At 42.7% G+C, this 25,862-nt stretch overlaps 1 protein-coding gene across 11 annotated transcripts in view; it reads right to left on the bottom strand.

Annotated features, from left to right (window-relative positions):
* Nucleotides 1–25,862, bottom strand: part of JAZF1 (JAZF zinc finger 1) — a 461,275-nt gene that overhangs the window by 228,433 nt on the left and 206,980 nt on the right. The window contains exon 1 of one of the 11 annotated variants that reach the window (XM_072964784.1): nucleotides 17,135–17,192. The exons of 9 other annotated variants lie outside the window; for them this stretch is intronic. The gene's annotated coding sequence lies outside the window, so the exon portion shown is untranslated. Of the gene's footprint in view, nucleotides 1–17,134; nucleotides 17,193–25,862 lie in introns of those variants that run through there. One more of the 11 variants, XM_072964785.1, reaches the window with a different exon arrangement.

Raw genomic sequence — 25,862 nt, 5'->3', positions numbered from 1 at the left:
GAGGAGAGGGAGTATATAAGACGGATCAGCTTTTTAACATATTTTCAAAAGCTACCCAGAGACAAAAACAGAACTGAAGACCAAGGAGAGGGTCTTCACTTTCCTATGGAGACGTGGCCTTTTCATCTCTAAGATTTTGGTGCTTAGAGCTACACTTGGCCGGCCTCAACGCTGAGAGCAGCCAAGAGAAGTTTCTGTGCTCGCCGAGGGAGGAGAGGCACACTCAACATCCTGTTCTTTTTAATAGTTCTCGTGATATATATCCAAGCACTTGAAGTCAAATTTCTGAAACATGCTTGCTTTCTTCTGTTAATTAGTTTGAAACCCAACGTTGGAAGAAAAAGAAATGAACAGTGTGTTCCATACTCCTAATTTATTAAAAGGGAGAAAGAGACAAGTTCTGGAGAGAGGATGCGTGGAGAAACCCAACAACTTTAGTCAACGAGAGTCAAACTTCTGTTCATAAATCAAGTTAAAAACCTACTGTAAACTAGGATTTATAAAACAACACATAAGAGCATTTTCACAAACCACAATCCTTGCATGAACTCTGGGTTTTAGACAAGCATCTTTGGGCTTGTGTAAAACTTCTATAAAGTAAACCACTACAAATCCACACACAAAAACATGTTTTCTTTCTGAAACTATTGACTGCTCGGGTAGAAGTTATGTAGACTTAACTAGCAAGATGTAATTCTGAGTGAATGAGGAGGTTTCCAGCTTATGAACAGGAATGGGTACTTTCAGAGGCATGGAAGTGAGGTCTCAGACAGCAGCGGGATGTTAAGGATGACTCCGCAAGTTTAATTCCCTGTCCCCTATTTTAGAGACAGAACGTAAAGTCTCCATAAGCAGCATGACTGGTTTCCTGGGAAAGAGCTCAGTTTAACTTAACCCACTGCAGAAGTGCCTTTATTTTCTGATCACTCCACAGGCAAAAACTAAGGGAGGATGAGAATGGAAAAGAAAACAGAATCACAAGATCACCACCAGTATGCAATGCTTTTAATATCTCCTGCCAAGACTCTGAACAGCAAAAGACTGCCCGGAAGAACAGAATCACGAGACTAGTTGGACCAAGCCGGTGGAAAATGATCATAGGACCACCATGCAGCAGGCTTGGGCATCTGTGTGGAAGCACTGTTCTGTAGCCAGGCCAACACCTGGAATGAATGAATCAAAACCTTAAGCAGCACTTACCTACTTTTGGATGAAGATAAAGCTCTTACTTAATCTAACATTAATTTGGTGGTAGAAGTTAATTAAAGATTATGTAATCTGAGCACCTAAAAGGCAAATAATACGGAAGCAATTTGTATAGAAGGCTGCATTTTCAGTACTGCTTTGAAGCGTGATGTTTAGTGCCTTAATGAAGCAAGCAGTCAATTCCTCCAACTCTGCAGGTAATGACAGGGGCACCTTAACAAGGAATTCCTTTTTATTCTCACTGTGCCACATTAATTTTGCAAATACCACCACCACTCTGATTTCAAGTGCAATTAATCTGATATGTCTGCCACTCCAACTTGTCAACATTTTAACTACTGCGTGTACTACATATAAAGAACATCTCTTATCACAGACACCCAGTTACATCCTATATACTATACATTACTTATATACAGTATTACATGCTATATGCTTATTCAACCCTAAGAATATCTAACAAGACTAAGATGCACAAGGTTTGAAACAGGAATCACAAAAGGTACTGACAGTTACAGTTTAAGCCCATTCAAAGTGTGTGCCTGGTGTATTTGAGAATCTGTTTTTAAAAATATGTATTTAACTAACAGATTGAAATATCACTTTTTTTTAAAACCCAAAGGGATGAATAAGACTAGGAACCCTTTTAGATGCAGACCTTTGTTTTTAACAGAGTAAACCTCGAGGAATAAAACTTTTTCTACATGAACCACAGATGATTAAGTGGCACCTCATCAAACTGTCTCAGTGACCGGGGTGGGGAGTGGGCCCACCCTGGGTGGGAAGCAGGGTGCCAATGACCTCATTCTCAGCACGTGCTCTCAGCCACCATCCTGCCTGTCCAGTTCCCTCCTGAAGGCAGTGGGGAGGCAGGCAGCTAATGGGACAGTGAGTAGGGGGTCAAATAGCAAAGTCCAGGGAGAGAGAGATAAGAGATGGACAGTGGAGAACGCTGTGGACCCTGGCCCAAGCCAGACTGACTGGGTCCAAATTCATCCAGCTCCAGCCGTGGCTGCATCATAACCATGAACAAATGTCTTTATCTCTTGGGGTCTTCAACTACAAAAATGGAAATAACAAAACATACCTAGCTCATAGGATGGCCGTGAGAATTACATGACATACTACAAATAAAATGCTTGGCAACAATGCCTAGCACGTGGTAGGGCTCAATGAGTACAAGCTTTTCACCTGATCATCATTTGCCTAGTTCTTGATTCATCCCCACAGGTGATCCCTGGATTACTTCTTACCACCATGACCTTGGTAAACTATAGACATCCAGCCACTGTTGTGTTTTCTAAAGGTATAAAACAATATGGAGACCATAACGGGCACTTATGATATACTGTTGGTACAAAAGTTTATTTTAAAAGGTTATATTATACACTATTATACTGTATTATATATTTAGTACAGAATCATCTTTTGAAAAGAATATACATGTCCACATATATGGCTGGAAAAGTCTAGAAGGGCATATACTACCAATTTGTGAGCATGGTGCAATTATTATGAATGAGTTAAACTTTTTTCCTTTTGCTTATTTGTTTCTCTATTTTTCTACAATGAACATATATTACATATTTATACAAAACATATGAGAAAACAAAATTCTCATACAAACTAAAAAACAAAAGCATGGAACACTACTGTTGAAATGTGAAGATGTGCAGACCTTTACACCACCACCACCCACGCAAGTGGCAGTGAAGACACAGAAGAGCACACAAAGGTCAGAGGACTCTGCTGGCAGAAAGAAGGTGAACTTGGCTTTGAGCCCTCACCCAGAAGTTTCTCAGCCATGGACCTCAGTGAGTCATTTGTTGGGCCTTATTTTATGACTAATTGATAACATCAGTTTTGACCTATAGCAACAGTGACAGGGACAGGGACGAGAACTCCCTCCTCCCTGAGACACTGACTTGGCTTCCAGCTCACCCCCATCCAAGCTCTCCTCCCATTTCAGGGGCAGCTCCATTTCTGTCTCCTTGGCTGGTTCCTCCATGTCTCTTAGCTTCTCATCATCCCAGTGCCCAGGATTCAACCCTTGACCTCTGCTCCATTTCTGTCTACTCTCATCCAGTGTATGGCTTCAATTCCACCGATAACCCAACCATTCCTAAATGTCCACCTTCAGCTCTGATCTCTCTCCTAAACCCCAGGCTCAAATATCAAAAACTGCCCTCTGGAGATAACGACTTGGAGGCCTGCCAGGCATCTCAAAGTTAACATGGTGCAGACTGAGATTGTGATCTCCCTCTAGCCCTCAAAACCTGCTCCCAGCTACCCTCATTGCACCTGATGACAACCAAATCCTCATTGCTCAGGCCCCAAACTCTGGAGTCATCCTGGGCTTTTTTCTTTCCCTCATGCCCAAACCTGTTGACCCACTCTCTAAAATATGCCCAGAACCCTACCACTTCACACCACCTTCAAAGCTGCCACCCTGGTCCAGGACCATCCTCTCTGTCCGGGATTCTTGCACGAGCCCCCTAACAAGTCTCCCTGCTGCCACCCACGCCCCTAGCAATCTATTCTGAGCACAGTAGCGAGACTGACACTATTAAAGTGTGCATCCATTATGTCTGCTGAAACCCCCTAAAGGCTCTCCATCTCCCACAGATAAAATGCCCAACTCTCTGCACTGGGCTCCAGGTGCTCCCCCCACCTCATCTCCCGCTCCCCTCTTCCTCCCTCACCCCAGCCCCACTGGCCTCCCTGCATTTCCTCCAGCAAACCAGGCAGGTTCCCACCTCCAGTCCACTGGATGAGCTGTTCCTTCTACCTGAAGGACTGTTCTCCCAGACAGTCACCTTCTCACCTGCTCTGGGTCAACGTCTTCTCACTAAGGCAATTTCCCAACCAACTCATTTAATACGGTGACAACTCCCCGATCCCAGCCACACATGCCCTATTCCCTTTCCTTATCTTGCTTTTCTCCAAAGCAGTTTCACTACCCAACAGAACTTGTATGTCATTCACTTCACGGATTTGTGATCTGTCTCCCTGCAGCTAATATCTAAGTTCTACAAAGGCAGGAATTTTTTTTTTTACTGTTTTGTTCCCAGCTTCGTACCTAGAACAGAGCCTGGCACATAGCAGGCACTGAATAAATATTAATAAATGAATAAACAGGATTAAATGGAACCTGCCCTTAACGTCTCTCGGAGTTATATCAGGAACACATAAAATAAGGAATGTGAAAGTAACTACTGAAAAATGTGACACAGATCAGTATGTGGGTGTTGTTTCCATGATCATTATTATCATATTGAAGATGTGTCCCAAATCTTGCCAGGTAAGGCCTGAATTAATCATGCTTGGATGACAATTCCCCAGCTCCCTTTTAACTTGTCTGTTTCAGTACAGAAGTTGGTAACTGAAAATTCCCACAACACTGAGATTCTGGAAAGGATTACGTTCATAGATCCACTCCATGTCTAACCCTCCAAATGATTATCTTAATCACAAGTTGGGATTTTTGTCTTCCCTTGGAAAAGAATATGGGGAGAGAGAAGGGGAGATTAAAAGATTAAGTGTGATCACTTAAAGAGTCCAGAGAGCTGACTTTATTGTCTAATGTCCCTTTATTGTATCAGAACCCACTTAACCTCCATGCTGCTCCAGGGAGAGGACTCTGTCCCTGACTCTTGCCCAGTCCTGATGATACAACCATATCTCACCCATGGACTTCTGTGCAAACTCTCAAAGGACAGAAGCTTGGCTTCTGTTCAAGGATCTCCAACTGGAAACCAAGAGTATACAAAATAGTCTATTAACTCTAGGAGATACAGAAAGTAGCATGTTTTATTATGACACGCCCAGACTTACCTTAGGAGACACCAAACAAATGAAACAGAGTTAGAACCCTCTTCCAAAGGCAGATGCCTCACAGCCAGAAGAAAACTCAGCTGGGAGACAAGTTTACTCACCTCTGTTTCACCTTGGCTAGAATGATTTTTAAAACTCCTCCCTACGAGTTCCAAAGAAATCATAGCCCTTTAGAGGCCAATAATAGTAGCTTTTACTTGCAAAACGAACATTTAGTTACTGCAGATAAACTGCCAAGCACTGTGAATCCTGGTGAGCAAGGTAATTAATCTAATTGAGCTGAACACATAAGGGTTTTCAAGTGGATAAAACCGCCTCCTGGGACACCTGAGCCCAGCAACCGTGCCTGCTCCATTCAGGGCCCCGGGCAGAGGTGAGAGGAAGGCTGTCTTACCGAGCTCACCTTCAAGTTTTACGGGAGGATTCCCTTCCTCATTCCCTGCAGCCCCCTGAGAAAGAAGCGACTTACAAAGTTACGTCTTATTAAAGACCCTAACGTCAAAGTTGGGAAACTGACCAATTTAAGACTTAATCAGCTTACTTGTTAGACTCTGCTTGTCAGCGACACAGCAAGCCTGACTTGTTCTCACAACATGACTTTGAGACATCATTACCCAAAGAGGTGGGGGGAGGGAGAGAGTCAATCAGAAAGAATGTCTCAAATTTCTACAGAAAAAGCTTTCATTTTTCACTTTATGTAAGTCATTCATTCAATGAGAATACTGCAACTCATCCTCAATAAACTTGACTTTTTTTTTCTTCCCTAGTGGAGGTACTGGGATAGAACCTGGGACCTCATGCACACTAAGCACGTGCTCTACCACTGAGCTATACATTCACCCTCCTAAACTTGGCTGCTTTTCCTTCTTTCAGTAAAAAACAAACAGGGGGTGGAGGGTGGGAAGGGATAGACTGGGATTTCAAAACTGTAGAATAGATAAACAAGATTATACTGTATAGCACGGAAATATACACAAAATGTTATGATAACTCACAGAAAAAATAATGTGACAATGAGTGTGTATATGTCCATGAATGAAAAATTGTGCTGAACACTGGAATTTGACACAACATTGTAAAATGATTATAAATCAATAAAAAATGTTTAAAAAGAAAAAGAAAAAGAAAAAAACAAACAAAGAGCAACCAAAAAAACCCCAAGTTATTTTGCGTCTGGACCCTGTTCCAGAAGTAACAACGCAGTCCCAAGAAGGATCAGATGGAGTGGGAAACTCTTTTAAGGATGACACACAGGCACGCTCATGATTCATTCTGCTAGGACCCAATCCAAGCACACACGGAGGTTTTCAGCAGGTGTCAAGGATAATCTTCCCTGTGGACAGTGTCTTACTCTTTACTTCGACATATGAAATGCTTTATGTATTACAGTGAAACTAGAGAAAATAAATGAACGCATTTCAGACCCAAAGATTACAAATACAGACATTCCCTAGTATCACTGACATGACTTCTTTTTTTCCAAAGAGCAATGATTTTTTTTCACTTGCTCTTGACTCCACACTGGGTTTGATATTTTCATCACACACAAGTCAGGAAATCTGGAGTTAATGCTCCAACAGACACTCCCTTCCATCAGCCTCTCATAGAGCCTTGCACCTGGCTGGGTGTGCATCAGTGCACCCATTACAGCATGTCACCATTTCAATAAATAGAACTCAAGTTTACGAGATAACACCAGGTTCCTGGGAGACACGAGCCCTGACATATGTGAACACCTCATTACACATCCAGGCCTTCGGCCAAGCAGAAGGAATGGAGGGGCTGCCTTCTAACATAAACGTTACAGCCTTTCTTGCTCTAAGGATCAAGTCCAGTATATTTATTTCATTCACCACATGGGTCACTTTCCCTCTGCTGTAAAGGAGATTCCGTGAATAAAAGCTATGTTAGTATAATGCATGAGAATTTTAAACAAACCAGTGAGGCCAATCACTTATGGTTTTCATACCAAGCATACCTCTGACAGGCTCCATGTAAATATTCCTTTCAGCTCGGAGCACCAGCCACACCACTCTGAAACACTGTGCTCCATGTGAGCAAGAGACAGAGTCCCACTGACGCAGGAAGCGTGGGCTCACATGTTTACACTCCCATCCTTCCACGCAGGCCCCATGGTCTGGTGGGCTAGCACGGCCGGGGCCTGGAGAAATCTGAGGGGTTCCAGGACTTCCTCAGTTGCTGACAGGTCGTGAGTTTGGGGAAAGTTATTTAAATTACATCCCAGTCACTTCATTGCAGGAAGAGGGGATCGAAGGTGGCTACACATTCATACTGCAGCAGAAGCATCTCAACTTTAAGCAAGTCCAAACGATTCAAACTCCAAACATCAAACGAATCTGTCACTTAAGTCTCCCAGTCTTACAGGTGTGCTTGGTAATTTGTCCCTCAAATACCCACCAACCCACACACCTCCCATGAGAGGACATTTCCAGCTCTTACTGAGTGAAGTATCTTGAGGCATTTCTCATCATGGGCAGGGTTTGACAACCATTCTCTTTAAAACCCCATCCACACTAGGCAAAGGTTAACCCACGGAGTAGCTGAGCCAAGCAGCTGGAGGAAAACTGAAGGGAGCAATGCTCACCTTTGTGCCAGAAGACCGAGATAAAGAAAAGCGCTCTGGAGGGCACAGGTCCCCTCATACCCAGAGTCACCCTGCTTCGCACACCAGTGATGAGACTTCCATTGGGGATATGATTTATCATATGAAGCATGATACAGACAGGAATATAGGGTCTAGTGTTTCAACTGGCCTCTCAAGCCAAAAATTACACTGCAGCCATGAAAGCCAGAGACCACCAGCCACAGCAGACCGCAAGAGACCAGTCCAGATACAAGATTAAGTAAAATGTTGTCAAGTTACACAGAGGAAGAATAAAGAACATGATGACCCCATGGGTTGCAACACTATCTGAACAAAATGCCATTTCACAGTGGTTCAAAGGAAAGGGTACAGAGTCCCCATTACCATTATTGGACACACACATCTAACTTGGTTTACTGTCAAAGAACGCATACAAAGCTCCCCTTTCCAGATTCTGAAATAGAACAAAACAATTTCATAGGGATGATTTATTAGACTAACAGTGACCTTCAAGTTAAAACATAAGAGATATAAGACCAAAGGCTCTTACACGGCATCTCCCCAGGCACATCGCACTCCCTAAGCCTGGCATGGCAAATACACGCTCTGGGTAGGGGGCGGTGGTTTAACCACACCCTCCCCAGGCTGGAGAGGTTCACTTGGGCAGGAAGCAATGACTTTCTTCTTCAGAGGACAGGCTTTTTCAGAAGGCGGAGTGACAGTCAACCTGAGAATACAGCTCACTTCCGCAAATGGTTCTCTACATCATCTTTATTGTACCTGTTTATTAATTCAACATGCATTCAACACTCCCTCTGGGCCAGGTACTGTGCTCTCAGCACTGCCCCTTCCTCGCAGACAGAGTTGTACCCAGGCCCAATTAACTTTTTGGTTGAATTAACATTCCAATCTCTCTTCGGGTTGATCTTTCCAGCAATGCCAAATTCATTCAGTCACCAAGGTCACCAGCATCCTAGTTTCAAACTAGAAGCCTCCTCATGACACTCCTTTTGTCACTCTTTGGTGGCAAGAGAGTCCACACCCTTGGTTTCCAAGCTTATCTCTCTACATAATCAATCCAGCTCGTGCTCTTTGTCTTCTCTCTTCCCTGCCAGTTCTGTTCCTTGAACATTCACTTCCTCCGTATCTCACTGATCTAAACATCCCATGATGAGGTGCCTTGTTCAATACGGGCGCAGCCCTTTCCTTATTCAGGCAACTCTGATATCCTACCTTACCTACACAACTCATCTGAAAGTAACCTAAGCACCCTCTCTATGGATATCAATCACCTCCCCATGAAAAAGTGTCAATAATAATAATAGCACGGACCACTTTGTAAAGCACTTCAATTACACCATCTTAATCAGTCCTCAACAACACTGTGAAACAGAACGTACTTAACTCATTCTGCATACAAGGAAATCATGGTGTGTACAAATTACCTATCTTGCCCTAGAGAATACAGCTAGCAAGGAGCTGAACTGGGACTCAAACCCTGTCAACTGGTTGCTAAGTCACAGCTTCTCCCCTTTGTCAAGATGTCTCTGTCGAACCCTGCTCAGGAATCAGCCGTAAGAAATAGGGAGGCTGGAAGGTGCTCACCTGGCCTTGGCTGCTGAGGGCCAAACTGGGCCAAATCATGAAGAGAGAAGCAGCCAGTCCCAAAGAGACAGGAATTTGAGGCCTGGAATCTTAAATGGCGCAAGTGAATTTAAAAGGATAGAACACAGCAACGAGTTGTCAGCAAAGAGCCTGGAACAAAGCTGCAAAGGTTAAATGACAGAGTATATGAGGTACTTTTTAAGGAACACTTGCACATCACACATGTTAATTAGTAAGAAGGAAAACATCCAGTTGGCTTCTGAAGAGTTAGAATTTTAAAAGAAGCATAATCATGAGGGGAAAAACAATCAAGTACAAAGAAAAAATTTTAAAAAAAGAGAGAGCAAGGATTCCATGATTCTCAAAGAAGGTGGAATTCTGTTAACACGGTGAGAATGGGCCCTACTTTCTCTCCCAATGTCCCAAAACGTTAAGGTTGGTGGCATGCCCACATGCCCGATCTCTCAGCTACCTAAACTCACAGTCTCGCCCATGAGCCTTGCCCAGCAGGGCCTTCAATTCCACCAAAAAGTTCTCTTCTTGCAAGGAGCACGGTAGAAAACACAACCGGTAAGAAATTTTTTTAAAATGTAGAGTGGGAAAACTGCTTGTGATCTGCTCAGCGAGGCAGATGAACCCTCTGATTTTCTTGCCTACAACTTCCTGAAGGCCCTACTGCAGCGGACAACTCCACCTGCTTGAAGAAAGGTGGGAACTGACAGTCTCAGCCTGCTTTGTGTTTGATAACAAACCGTGTATCAAAGTGTTTACAAATAAAGGGATATTCTGTTATTTTTCTATTTAGCAATTATTACTTAGCAGTACTTAGCAAAAAATGCCATCTGACTATTGGAGCTATTTCCCTTTAGGGTTTTGTTGTGTCAGGATTTTGTTTTGTTTTATTCGTCTGTTTCTTCACTTGTTCGTTTATTCATTCCGTAAGCTTTTCACCGAAGTCGAACATACAAGATTAACCTTATGTGCAATACAGGTTTTGTGACAAAATGTAAACGAGGCCTTTATACAGTACCATTGCTTCCTATCACGTGACAGCTCTGTCTTCGAGTAAGTCACAGCACTTTGGGAGGGTTCTCATTCGTAAATAAGGGATAAAAGAACCACCCATTCCATGTTAAAAGTGGTCTTCTGAAAGCCAAACCAAATAATGAATCTGAAAGCACTTTGTAAGCATTATTAGCATGGATATCTAGAGGTCAGGAAAATAACAGCAAAAGGTGTATTTACCTTTTGGAAACTTCCTAGGAGTATGTGTGTGTCATGTGTGTGTGCACGTGTGTTATTGGCAGAAGTAGTGGGAAGGGCTTTGTGCCCTCCCGGTAGTGTTATCATTACCCAGCTGCAACTATATCCCCACAAGCATCCAAGTTCAAGGCAGAAACGAAACTCGAGGACCGCTGCCTAGATACTTGACCCTAAGTGGTACGGATAATATGTTGCTATACTAACATCCAATTTTCTATCATTCCAACTCTGGACCTCTATTTCACTTTGCTCTTGTTCTAAGCACTTGAATGGTGGAGAAGATACTTGAAATGCCCCAAACCCATGATTTTGTGATCATGTGGTATCATCACCCCCATTCTGCTAGGGACTAAAAAGTGGCTGCCTGAGAGTTACTTAGAACAAGTACCACTAGGAAAGAACTTTCTGAAAGGAATCTTAGTGGCTTCCAAATTGGAAACTGAAAGGAACTGAAAGTTGAAGGAGACATCACATAACAACCAAGGGCAGTTTTATTAGTTTCATTCAGTGAAGCAAAACTTGGACACAAAACTCATTATTCAAACCAGATGCTGATTTTGTAACATTCGCTTCAATGATGAATTGTTTCAATTTTATTTTGAATATGTAATATAAAACAGGAAAATCACTACATTAATAAATGCACACTTGAAATTTATAAAGTCAGCTTGAAAAAGAACTGACTGTAGGAGACCTGTTTTCAAAAGTTTATTGCCAAAAGCATTTTTTTGTCTTTTTAATCATGTGACAGAAGAAGTATAATAATTGGTTTAAGACAAGATCAATTATGGGCAGTAATGAAATTACCTTTTAATGATAATTAGCCCCAAATCTTGATTACTGCCAGCTCAAATTATCTGGTCATAAGGCACACAAAGTACTGTGCTCCTCCATCTCAAAACAAGAATGAAGGGTGGACCCCTCAAGGTGAACAGTCAGATAAGACAGGGACGCAGAGGAGGCCCACCAAACAGACCCCAAGCGCCTAAGAGAAAGCAAAATGCTCATAAAAGTGTTTAATAGGCACAAAAGTTATCTTTTTTTTAAAAGCCTGCTGATAATCTCCCTCTTAAAAATGATGATTCTCCCTCTTGTCAGAACAGATCTCAACCCCAGAAAAGCAGTGAGCATCTCTGGTAAGATGCAGAGGGGTGGGCCCTAGAGAAGGTGAGAGCAGACCATGGGGAGCCTAGAAGAAGACTGTAGCCTTGGGCCGTACTCCCAAAGAGACAGGAGGACACTTCTTGGGTTCAGGGCTATTCGGAGGCAATGCCTAGCTGGACAGTTTCCAGTTTCTCAGAGTCGGGCCCCCTGAACCGCCACCCTACAAACAACACAGCGTTACCACCAGGGACCACTTCTGCTGCTTTCTGGAGATAGAACTAGAGCATTTTGGAGACAGAAAAGAGCAATACCTTCATTTTACAAATGAGGAGACTCAAAGACCAAGGAGGGGTAGAGTGAATTCTCATGGGACTAACCAATGGAAAAACCAGTTCTCCAACACACGTGTCCTGACTCCTTACCACCTGCTCCCCGCCTCCGCTCAGATGATGGTGAGGCTCTGAAGAGCAGTTTCTAAGACAGCTGTTGTCCAGTACAACTGTGAAAGGACATGCTCCTCTTCCAGCCTCGGGGGTGGACCATTCGGCGATTCATCATCAGACAGTTGCAAAAGAAAACCTATACTTGGTATATGAACTTTTTACCAAAACCTACCAGGGGCTAGGCACTGAGTTAGGCACCAGAGTTCATTCACCTCTTGTAATGTTCACAACCCAGGAGATGTTTATAACCTCATCTTACTAAAAAATGAGGCTTAGAGAGGAGACCTAACTTGCTTATGCTCACACTACTAGGTAAGTGGAGATCCTGGCTTCAGACCAGTTTTTCTAGCCTCTTGACGACACTGTGCTTCCTACTACACTGCTAGTCCTCAAAGTTTCACAAAAGAAACATCTCCCCACCCAACTGATTATGAGAGCAGCACTGCAAGGTCTGCCTCGTGAAAACAGCTGCATTGTTACAGAAGGAATAAATGGATCCTAAACAATGGTAAGGAAGCTTCTAAAATCTGGGCGTAAACATGAGCCTTTCTAGTTTCTTGCAAAATTCCAATTTTTTCCTTCATAAAATTTTCGTTCCACAGATCCTGAATACTGTTTATCACTCTTACTCCCTTTCAAGCAAAAGCTGAAGACTGCACAAACAGAAGAGAAGGACAATGGGAATCTTAAAAAGCAGGAAAGACGGTCACCAAAGTAGGAGCCTATTGACGAGACTGTGGAGTAATAGAGAACTCCATTTTTTATTGAAGTATAATACACACGGAGAGCTCCATTATTACTCCAGCTCGCAGCCTTCTCACGGCTGGCGGGCCGCCACCACCGGTGCTTTCACCTTCTGGCAGCCACCTGCCACCTTTACCTTCTGGCAACACAGGCACTCAGCCAGCATGGAGATTCCTGCTCTCTGACTGCACACAAACACCTCTCATCTTCCAGTCTGAACACAACCCTGACACCAGGACTCACGGTGGGTTTGGTGCTACTGATGTCTCTGTGGCTCGTCTCTGTAGCTCAGAGTCTTCTGCCCGTAGGGAGGCTGGGCTGTTCACAGCTAGAACATTCCCAAGAGGTCTGTTCTTAACCAAGGGAAGACCTGCGGGGTTTGAGCCCGCTTTCCTCAATATACAGACCAGGCAAATAGAGCTCCAGCCAGGTAAACGGGAATGGTGTGCTCTCAACAAAACACAACCACAACCTTGTTTTCCTAGTGACTTTTTGGAGTTTATTTCCTGGCAGTTTCAGGTTCTGGAAACACAAAAACAATGGGTTCTGCCTCCAGGAGGTCAGAGTCTGGGGAGGGTGACAATACCCTTGAAAAGATGAATGGTGGCATCAGGGGATGGGTGTGAGAACGCACAGGTGTGCCAAATGCTTTCAGGAGCTAGGACAGAAGCACCAGGGAAGCTTCACCGAAGAAGGGATTGCGTTTATAAAATGAGTAGGACTTTTCAAGGCAAAGAAATGGAGGTTCATAAACACTGCAAACAGAAGGGATCACACATCCAAAGGCTCATATTTACAAAGGGGCCTGCAGTCCAGAGAGTAAAGAGAAGCAGTGTTTATGTGAGGGAGGCAGGGAATCGATAAAGGAAGCATCTCAGACTGTTACAAAGGGTCTCTATACGCTTCTAGGAGTCAGAGAAGATTTTAAAGCATCCTTAGCTCATTTTTTTTTTTAAGTAATTCTGGCAGACACGACAAGTGTGGGCAGAGCTCTACATCAATGCTATACAAAAAAACCAAAATGCAAGCCACAGAGCCAAGCCACATATGTAATTTTAAATTTTCTATGAGCCACATTTAAGGAAAGAAAAAAAAACAAGTGAAATTAATTTAATATATTTAAGCCCCCCAATCCAAACTGTTATCATTCAGTATTATTGGTCAATATTTTAAAAATTATTAATGAGATAGCGAGATAGTTTACATTCTTTTTTTCTCATGCTAAGTCTTTAAATCTGGCACACTGGCAGCACATCTCAATTTGGAAGAGCCGCATTTCAAGTGCTCAAAAGCCAGATGTGGTGACTGGTTACCCCTCGGGACAGCACAGTTCCAGATAAATCAAATACAAGACCCACGTAGCAGGCTGTAGCCAAGAGTCCAAACAAGAGATGATCAAGTTATGAAGAGCTATTTCCAGCCCGTGGACATATGCTAAACAGCCACCGTGAAATGCAGTTTCACAAACAGGTAACTTCTTTTTTGTTTTGAATACGTAATGATTCACATGGTTCACAAAAATAGTACAACGAACAGTGCTGCTGCTCCCCCACCCTTTTTTCTGCCCACCCCCTTCTCCACCCACTCATTAAAGAGGATCGTATTTTTTTTTAGTTTCTTTTGATTATCCTTTCATTGTTTCTTCACAGTTATGAATGTAGACTCATATTGTGTCCCTTTTCTACACCAAAGTTAGCACCCTAACAACTCGGTTCTACCCCTTGCTTTCTTCATTTAACAATACATCTTGGAGATCTTTCCATATCACTGCTTGGAGTTTCCATGTTCTCTTGAAACGCAACACAATATTCAATTGTGTGGATGGATCACAGTTCATTTCACCAGTCTCCTACTAATGGATATTTGACTTGTTTCCAATCTTTTCTATTACAAACAATGGTCTAATGAAAAGCCTCCCATATGCGTCACTTTATTCGTATTCTGATGTACCTACAGGCAAAAGTACCAGAGCCAGATTGCTGGGTCAAAGGGTAACTGCACCTGTAATCTTGATAGATACAGTCAAACTGGCCTTCATAAGGGTTGTGTGATTTTGTACTCTCATGAGAAGTACAGTGACATTTTTTCCACATCTGGTCAACAATGTATAATTATCACACTTTAGAATTTTTGCCAATCTGAGGAAGTAAAAAGTGCTACTTAATTTAAATTTGCATTTCCCTTATTATGTCTTGGTCTGAGGATCTTTTATTTGGCTTAGAGACGATTTATATTTTTTGTTTCATGAATAATATGTTTGTGTCCTTTAACTACTTTTCTATTGGTCTGCCAGTCATTTTCTTATTCATTTGTAAGAATTCTTCATATAGAGATTAGCCCTTTGTCCATTGTTAACTTTTTTCCCCAATTATTACTTGTCTTTTGAATTTGCTTACTGCATTTTTTACCAGGTAAAACTTTTTAATATGAACTTAATCAAACTTAATAAAAAAAAAAAGACTGATTTTTTTTCATCATTTCTGAATTTTGAGTCATAGTTTAAAAGGCTTAACTTCTAACTTCAAAGTTAAAAGGGAATTCACACATGTTTCTTCCAGTCCTTTTATGATTTTAAGCAGACATGAATATATTCATATTTTGAAATCCTTGTTAAAAGTTATCATTTTCACTTATTCCAAATGAAGTAGACCATTTTATGAATGCCTTCCTGATTTCTCCCTCCTTTCTTTGTCATAATCCTTCTGAATATCACACTGATCATCACATAAATTGAACTGTCTTGGAGTTTCTTTTGAAGGATATGAGATACACAACAAACTTCTTCTATCTCTGGATAGCTACCCACTGGGCCCAAGACCACATACTAAAAATTTCATCATCATCCCACCAGAAACATAATTTTTAAATACTTTTCTATTTGTGCAGACAGCAACCTGGATTCTTACAAACTCATGGTTCTAATTCTCTAGTCTAGACGTTACAGAGGTAAATACAAGTTATGCTATTCAGTTACTTACGGGAACAGCCAAGCTTTGTAAAACCACCTTCCCACAGCAACGTCTTTATTCCCACATCATCATCAGTATCTTTTCAGCAGATGCTTGACTTGAAGAGATATATAGACACAAGCTGCCATGGAGAACTTTACAATTTGGAGGTTGCTAAATTATTTTTCCCAAGTAATTTGTTTAAAAGGCAAGCAGCACACCACGAGTAAAGTTCGGCCAAACTCTCATCAGTGACAAAATTCTGGTTTACCCAAGTTCATTTTAGGTAATCACCAGGGTGATAGTCAAAAGACTTATGAAAAAGAAAGGAGGGAGAAAACGGAAGAATGGCTCAGGAAATATCTGGTCCACCTGAGGTGGAAAAGTGAAAAATAATTATTTTTTTTGAGTTTTCGTAAATAAATGCTTCATGTATTTGTGTGCTGTCCTTGTACACAGCATGCTAACTTCTGTATCATTCCAATTTTGGTACATGTGCTGCTGAAATGAGCATGAAAATGATATTCTCTAACAAGGATTTAACATTCCTAATTAGTTCTATTCGAAAGTTTCCAGTAAACAGATTTTTAAGTAAAAATGAGAAAGATATAGTACCCTCTAAGTATAGTATTCTAAGGTATGTCCTTTTATTCCAATATTAATTCATATTTTCTACATTAGCATCCTTCCAGTTTTATCAATCACTGCTTATTGTACATATTTCCCTGTCATTTGAGGTTGTGACATTAGTCATTATAGCTCAGTTTCTAAGAGAGATTCAGACACAGAGTTTTGAGCAGCATATCCTTCAAAAATAGCAAGGAGATCAGTTCCTATAGGGGACACATGCATTTGACACAAATTATCACACCGGGGATAATAGTACCAGCAAGGTAACAATGGAAACAAATGTTCCTATGCATGAAATAAAGGAACTGCTGGGGAAGTGGGCCAGGACAGTCCTGTGGAGTAAAAGCTCCCCTAGATGAAAACGTGAACAGAGCATAGCTTCTAAGACCTCTGTGAAGTTTCTGAAAGAAACAGTCAGAGTAGAAGCCAACAGCCCTGTGAACAGAGGCCGTGGTTGTGCTCCTGGGGTGGCCTCCCTGTCTCCCTACCTCCCCTGGCCCCATCTGCTAAGCTGCTGTTTCCCAAGTCAACCTGCAGACTTAGAAGAATGACTCACAAACCTGACCTCCAGCCCTGAGATGACACTCTTGCATTTCGATCTTTTTTCAACTTTCAAGTGCCTAATGAGGCAATTCAGCCCACATCACACCTAAGTATCTAACACCAACCCTTAATACCCACTGCCCCTCCCCTCCATCTGAACGCTCCTTTGCTTCCTGTCTCTACGTCAATATTATCACCTCCCTACTCACCTGGACTCCTGCACACTTTCCATCTCAGGCACCTTCTGCCTCTCTCCACATCCAATGACAGCCACTCACCACGCCTTTCTTTGTGACATCCCTCATCCTGCTCCCCTCTTTTGTTTCCAATACCCCTCATATTTCAGACCCTCCTCATGACTTTGTGCTTACTTCATAATCTAACTGGTTTCCTTGCCTCCCAATTTATAATCAATTCCCTCCTAAATGGTACTTTCTCCAAAACCCCTAATATTCCACATTTACTTACACGACAGCCTGAAATCACGTCACTGGTCATTTCATTTATTAAGTCAACATTTATGGAGTACTGACTGCGTGCCAGGCACTATTCTAGGTATTTGGGAAACAGTAAAAAATGGATAAAAACTCCTGCTTAATTTTGCCTTAGCCTGTTTTTCCCCTGCCCTTCACCTAAACATTATCTAGAAAGAAATCTGTACCGGAAGTGATATTCTGGTATATTTATATATAAAATGATGCCTAGCAAGCCCCTACTAAGTGCTGGATCCAGGACTGAGCAAGACAGATGTCTCTTCCATTTGTCCCACTCTGGCCTTCCCTCACCTTCCTGCACTGAATGCCTTCTCCCTTCCTCGCCCTCCAAACCCTGCCCATCCTTAAATACGCAATTCAGACCCTCCAAACTCCCACAAGATTCCCCTGGGCACCCCTGCCTGTGGCCGGGACCATCAGTTCCTTTCTGTCTTGTGACATCGTTTACCTTGTGAAAGTGCTTATGGTTTTTTAATGCTGCTGTGTTTCGGTTTGCTTTTCATTAGTTTAACAGAACTCCCAAACTGGAGTAGAGGTTTTTGAGGACCAGATGCTGCTTCTTTTCTTTGAATTCCCTAGTTGAATCCCTCAGTCACAGGACATTACCACCAAAGGAACTCTCTGACTCCAGTTCATCAAACCCATCTTGCTACTCAAGGAACCTGAGGCATACAGAGGTTAAGTCACAGTATCAAGTGCTAAAAAAAAAAAAAAAGGAAAAAGTGAATAAATGAACAGCAGATTGGCAGACATTCTTCCCTTTGCCCCAAGGGGCGGAAGATGTCTGAACTGCTAGTTGCAAGCAGTTCTCTTTCCCTGGGATCCAGGCACATGTTCCCAAGTTGTCTGACAATTTGCTGAGAGCTTCTGCCTAACTAACCCTAACCGGGTAGAAAAGCCATCCTGACTGGTAGATTTGCCCAGTTCTTCTCTGTTGCCCTCTTTCCAACTTTCCACTGCCTGTGAATTGCTTGAGACCTCAGTGACGCTTAACAACTAAACTCTAAGGCACAGATTTTCCAGATGCCAGATTACTCACACCTCACTGCCTCTGTGAAATCCGGGGCTTCCTTCATCTTGCCATATTAGTGTTTACTCTCTGCTCTGGCCAGGGAGCTGTCCTTACTGGAAGCCAGAGAGCTCTCTGAAGGAGAGCAACGAGATGTAGCATGATATGTAAATGCCAGGATTTTTATCATGGGCTCCATATCTAGTTCCCTGTATCCATGTGATTTCCTCCCTGCTATTCATATGAAACTCAAGGGGTGATATGCAATGTTTTCCTCCCACTCCTTGTGCCCAAAGAAATGGCAACGGGGGTTCAATAATGTTTCCTGAATGTCCTTAAAGTGAAAGACCAGTTTATTCTTTGCTTGAGCTGAAAAAGTCAAATTTAACAGGAGCACAGTCATGCACATGTGGCCCACATAGATAAGAGTGTCTCCTGTTTGCACATTTCTCTGCGGGGCCCAGAAGAACTGACAGTCTTAATTGGCCAGATTACGAAGCCCATGTTCATCAAATTAGACTGGAAGTAACTGTCCTTCAGATGTTATTTTAGGCAGCTGTTCCATTATTCACAAGTAAATCTGTGCCCCCTATTTATAATAATCCTCTGATGTCATGGTCTTTTGGTATAGCTGAGTCCCATGACCTTGGAAGCCATCAATAGCTCTCTCTAGAGCCACCTTTGAGGACTGTTTGTTGGCAATACTCACATGGAAGAAAACCTTGGATTTCAGAATCAAACAATACTTCTCATATTTATAAAAACCTTTGAAATATATAGACTTCCTACCTAAGAGCAGCCAGCAAGTGGCCCTGTTTATTTCTATCTAAGTAAATGAACTATTAAAAGCAGAAAAAAAAATTCTAAGTTCCAATTTAAAATCTCCTTCTATCTGATTTTAGTTTGGGGAAAGAAACAAAGATTCATAGCTGAGCCAAAACCAAATGACATACGAGTTCTTCTGTCAGTGATACAGCTGCCGGTTTTTTCTGATGTGTTCCCAATGTACTGTTCTGGCTTCTTTTCCCATCCTGCCCTACAGACAGGGCCTCTTCCACCCAGTCTGGACTGCCCACCATGTCTGGAACATGCTTCGTAGCTCAGCTTCTGTGATTATCTGAACCTCCTTCCCCAGAACTGGGCCACCGTGACCTAGGTCAGCCTCACAGTAACTGCTGACCCAGACCATGGGCTCTAGCTCTTTCTAGCCTCTCCTGCCTGGAGCTGGGACTGGTTCAGGCAATTTGGGTGAGGCTGGGCCAGTGAGCAGGATTCAAGGGCCCCTCCCTGATCTGCAGAGGAGGTGGAGACTCAGGTTGGGGAACCACTGGCCAGAGATGTCAGTGCAGCCTGCCTTCCATCAGTCCACCAGACCTAAACAGATGTATCAATAAAGTACCAGGTCAATCCTAGAGCACCACCCACCAACGCCACCCACTCAGTAACACAGCACCCATTTGTTCATTCACTCATTCTCTATTTAATGAGCCCCTGCATAGGTGTAGGCAGATACATCTCAACATAGCAAATCTAGTAAACTCCTAATTAGTTTGAATCCACTCAAGTATGAACTTCCATTAACTGGAACAATGGGGTTCCCTCATATAAGGACATTTCAGCCACAATGAACACACCAAGTTATGATATTCTATCTAAAAATGCCTCTCCCTCTTCTCTACCAAAATAAATTATATTTATACTTAAAAATATAGATGTCACTTCTCTAGAAGCCTTTTCCAACTCTCCCCATTCGTCCTAGAAGGCCCTCTAGCTATATCTCCCACTACACCCTCCTTTACTCTCTCTTCTAGCTACACTTCCCTTTCTCAGTTCCTGCCTTTCACGGTAAGCTCCTTTCTGCCTCAGGGCCTTTGCACATGCAATCTGCACTCCTAAAATATGCCTGCCTCATAGTCCAACTCATGAGCCCCCTTCTGCACTACTGCCCCTACTGCTCACCCCTTCATCAAAGAGGCCTTACCATCCTTCAGATCTTAGTTGAACCAAAAGGCCATCCCTGATCTTCACCAGTATTCACCCTCTTAGCAACACCTGTCTTTCCTCCCCTGTGCTTATTCAGAGCCATACTGTTAAAACTGTGATATTATTTGATTAAAGTCTATTTCTTCGCTAGACTGTAAGCTCTGTAAGAGCAGGGACCATGACTATTGTTATTTATCATTGTAACCACAGTGACTAGCACAGTGCCATACAGTAGCTGACTGACTGAACGACCTTCTCTAGTATTTGCATCACTGAATTCCAACTGTGCAATAGTGTACTGGCCCCAAAGCCTGGCCCCTGCCCGCTACCTCAAAGCCAAACACTTTTCCACAATTCATTTCAAAAGGGAAATGGACATTTATTTCTACGGCCTACAGCTTGTATATCCACATCTAGTAATAATGAAGGACGAAAATAAGGCTCTTATGATCCTAGGGTTGATGAGCCTCATGTATTACTAGGTCGGGGAAAAGCAGCCTTAGAACATATCCAGAGGCTGAAATAAGAACTAAAAATAAAGGGAGAAGGTAGTATTATTGAGTATTTCTGATCAACCCTGACCTAAGCAGGAAAGTCATAACTAAAGAGCCCTACTTCCTGGCTCCCTCTCAGTTGGTTTCAGTTGTTCTGACCACTGAGCATGACCTAAGCCGAGCGAACGGGATGGTGGCTGCCAAGAGCAGCTCCTTGGTTAGTGCCCCTTATTGGCTGAACCATGTCCCCCGCAAAATCCATGTGTTGCAGTCCTGACCCTTAGTACCGCAGAACTTGACTGTATTTGGAGATAGGGCCTTTAAGATGTGATTAAATGAAAATGGGGCACTTAGGGTGGGCTCTGATCCAACGTGACTGCTGTTCTCACCTCAGAAGAGACTAGGATGCAGACACACAGACGGAAGAGCACGTGAAGACATGGGGACAAGACAGCCACCTGCAAGCCCAAGACAGAGGCCTCAGAGGAAGCCAACCCTGCTGGCACCTTAATCATGGATTTCTGGCCTCAGGGCTGTGGCAAAACAAATTTCTGTTGCTTAAACCTCCAGTCTGTGGCGTTTCATTACGGCAGCCCTAGCAAACCAGTGCAATGTCCGAGCAGCTCTGAGGAAAAGATAGGGGATGCGTGCCAAGTACCCACTATGCATCCCAGTCCTTACAGTCCTGGGTGTCACCTTTTCCCAGGGCCATCCTTTCTTCTTTATTTGACAAATGAGGACACTGAGGCCCAGAGTCACAGTGGGGGCTAAGCCAGAATCTGACTCTAGGCTAGCTGCTTTCAAATCCTGTGTCCTCTCTTGCACTGTATCTTCAGATCCAAAACACCAAAGTGGAGCGTAACATGTGGAAGCAGATTCTAATGTGCTTACTCAGCTCTTAGAAAATGGGCACGGTCACCATTTGAGTTAAGCTGAAGAGCCAGATGTACTTGTATGCACCACCCAAATAAAGTGACTGAAATACCACAAAACAGATGTGAATAGGAACTGATTTTGCTTCTTAATGAGCATTTCGACCAGATCGATACTACAAAATGCTAAACTGCAAAATGTCATTACAATTTCAATGCAACTGCCCAGGTGATTGGTTCAAAGAGGCACTTATGGGAGAGCTAAGACTGTATTTTCTCTTCAATGGAAAAAAAAAAAAAAAAGACCGTATTTTCTCTCCAGAAGAGCAGGATTCTATTATGTAAAATAAAGTCATGAAAATTCTAATTGCACCGCATAAAGGACAGAACCTGGTCTAGCCCACAATCCACAGCAAAGGAGAGAGAAACAAAATGCAGCTGAACGCTTAATCAGCTGTCTGTCACTTTCTGAATAGTGACTAATATTCTAATCATTAGTCACCACACTGAGAAGGTGCAATTACGGAACAGGGATGATTGGTTTAATTTTTTTTGTTGTTGTTAACCCACAATTTGTGAAGCCTTTGCAAAAATATGATTTAAGTCCCCACAAGCTATAGGAAAAAATGATTAACGCTTAAAATTCAATAACCCCTCCACCAAAGCATTAGGGAAAAAAAAGCTTTGAAGTTGTACTGACAGATATGACTAACAACTGTAATCACAGAAATAAATTTAGTAAAACGATAATTTATCTGTCACAATTTACCGAGGCAGAAAAAGTACAGCACGAGCAGCTGAATTGTGAAGTTAAATGAAAGCAAAGACAGAACCCAGTTTTTAATGAAATGTAGAGCATTATTAATTGGTTTCCTAGCAACAGCCAGGCTAAAATTACTTAACATGTCTGCTCAATCACATGCAAATATGAGTGTTATCTCTTAAATGTTGATTATAGTTGGTCTTTTCAGATGCAAATCCAATGTGTAGAATGAATGTAAATGTTGATAATGCTGATACAAAAAAAAAATCCCCTGATTAACATCATTCCGGCATTCAAATCACTGGAGTTGAGGATTCTCCCTTTGGAAGACTTCAAGTTGCTTGGGTTGCCATCTTCCTCTACCTGTCCTCTGGCCTCACCTCACCACTGCCCTCACCCCAGTGAATGCACTAGAGATAACTAGCAAAATGGTATTGCTGCGCCTCGCTAAATTACACTAGTTATTTCTCATCAGTGTTAAGTGCTGGATGGGTGATGCGTTCAGCCCAGAGTTCAATAAGATGATACAGGGGACTTGCCAACCCAAGACCACAGTAGGTCTTAAGTTTGATTTCGCAGATAAAACCAAACCTTTGGATGACTAAAGATCAGAGCCCAAATATTCAAATTCTCTTCAAAACTGCCAAAAGAGGTACTCTTCTTCAACTCTACCCAGCGTTGTCTGCTGGAGGACAGCTGTGTTCCATGGGCAACAGAGGCCCCAAGAAGGGGAGGAAAGCATGTAGCCCTCTCATAATCACATCATGCTCCAAAATCACCCCAATAACACACCACTCCAAGGAAAAGCAGCATGCTTGTTACACTTTCACTTTCTCATGCAACAAATATTTATTGTATAATTACAATTTGTCAGGCAATGATCTAGGGGCTGGAGAGACAGCAGAGAGTAAGGAAAAATCCCTCCCTATCTTCACCTGTCTTAGTGCAGAAGAGAGACAAATAAATCAGAAACACATACACAATAAAATTTCAGGTAGTGATTCAAAAATAGGAGAAAACGTAGCCTAAGGAAGAGAGGAGAATGGGGAGGGCTGGGTGGACCACAACCACAGGAAATGAGTCCTCTCACCGGGTGTCTTGCATAGATTTAAAAAAAGAAAAGAAAAAAAAAAAAAAACAAAGAGGGGAATGAAGCCACGCATAGGTCAGGAAAGCAAATCTGTACCCTGAGGCAGGTATGAGCTTGGAACAAGAAGGCCTGAAAAAAAAAAAAGAAAGAAAGAAAAAGAAGGCCTGGCAGTGGAGAATGACAAGGAACAGGAATGGGGGGCTGGGGGTGATGTGAGAAGTGCAGCTTTGAGCCAAGCTCCTGGACCACCTGCCAGCAAGACTGCTCCCCTAAGCCCCTGCCTTAGGGTAATCAGGGACACTCCTGTCTCCAGGTCCCCTTTAGAACCACACTTTAAGACTAAAAGATGGAGGGTTTAAGTCCACCATATGAGGAGGAAAAAGGAGTCACTCCCACTGAACCCTAAAATTCTTTCCTCCCTAGACCAAGGCTCAGTCCCCTGCTGACCGTGAGAGTCTTCTGAGCCAACTGTAAAGTGCATTCCTTGGACCGATCTCCCCTAGAGGAGGTGGGGTGAACTTTTCTGGCCAAAGCCCCCTGCCTAAAACCTCCAAGGGATGGAGACTAGATAAACAGTTTGTTCCAAACACCCAATCAAGGCTCTGGGATATTCCAGGCAGTGGTCAGCATCTCAGGACATATATTCCAAGAAGTTCTGAAGCTTGCTTATGAAGAGAAGTGACAGAGATTCCACAGACTGCTCCACACCCGGCCAAGGATTCCCCAGATGAAACTTGTGAATGTGGGGCCAAGGGGAAAGGGACCGATTCTTCTTTCAAACATAATGCTCTGGTCTCATAAGTTATGCTCTTTGAAGGCTTCAGAAATTATTATTAAATGCAAATAACCTTAAGAGAAACATGTGAAACCTCAGGTGTAGCCTATCTGGGGGTGGGGGCAGGGGAGGAATGAGGCTGGAGGCTTAGCTTGAGGCATACAGCTGCCCAGAGGAACCCATGGAAGTGGGATAGGACCTAATCTAGCTGGCTGGCAAATGCACCTGCTTCGGGCATAGTGACAACAACGGTGTGCATAGGAGCTGTCATACCTGTCTGGGTGATACCAGTATTTCACTAGGCTTGCCTTAATTCATGCTCACTCAATTAGAAAGAGGATTTGCAGCCGGTCATCCTAGCTCAGGGGGACTATATTACATTGTGAGTTAAAAAACAAACAGGTTGTACATGTGACCATAGTCCTGGTCATTGAGATGTTTCTTTTAGGCCAGTGGTTCTCAAAGCAGCCTTAGCAATACCTGGGAGCTTATTAGAAATGCATACTCAAAGGCCTCATCCCCACACTTACTGAATTAGACACATGGCAGTGGGCCCAGAGATCTGTGTTTTAACAAGCCCTCCAAGTGATTCCACACATGCTAAATTTGAGGGCCTTTTGAGGCCAAATCAGCAAGATGCTGCGCCTCCGAGTTTATACTCAGTACTAACTTGCTGCAAATTATTTCAATCAACAGGAAACCAAGGATAGTCGCTCCGTACCTTTGGCACAATGGCACACATTCAAAATAAATACACTAATTGTGTGAATTCCTGACACAGTAACTTTTTCCAAAGAATGCACCACTCAGAGCACAAGATGCTGATTTACTGATTTAAGATAACCAATTGTTCCGAAGAAGAGAGAAATGAAAAGAAGAAAACCTAGCTATTCCTTAGGAAACCAAAGTGTGGTGTAGCTTTCTGAGAGCTTTGCAAATCAGTGAGTTCTCTGATCTAATGCTGGTCCCTCTTCCTGGACCCATTCCAGCAAGGTCAGGGCTCCAGCACAGCCGTCCTTCAGGAGGACTCACTGCAAATACTCCAGAAACCTTGCCAAATGGATGACTCCCTCTAATTCTTATATCTTAGAGAGAACATTTACTCTTCAGTGATCCTGACACTAAAATCGATGTTACATGGGCATACATTCATTAAAAACTTTGAAGATGAAAAAAGAATCTAGAAGATGCTTTAATCATTGTACTATAAATACACATGAGGAAACCTGCAATCAGAGGGTGAATCTCAAAATCACTTGTGATGCCTGATAAAAACGCAGACTTCCGGGCCCCATTACCAAACATTTTGATTATTCACATGACTTGGGGACCAGCACTCTGCCTTTTATACGAGAATGCCCTGGTGATTTTGATGCAGGGATATGTATTTAAACTGCCAGCACGGTGACTTCTCCAGTCTTCAAGGGATATTAATAAGGGGTAATGAGAGAGGATTT

This window comes from Vicugna pacos, chromosome 7, assembly GCF_048564905.1.
Source record: "Vicugna pacos chromosome 7, VicPac4, whole genome shotgun sequence".
NCBI classification, from domain to species: Eukaryota; Metazoa; Chordata; class Mammalia; order Artiodactyla; family Camelidae; genus Vicugna; species Vicugna pacos.
This window is presented reverse-complemented; position numbering and strand designations above follow the sequence as displayed.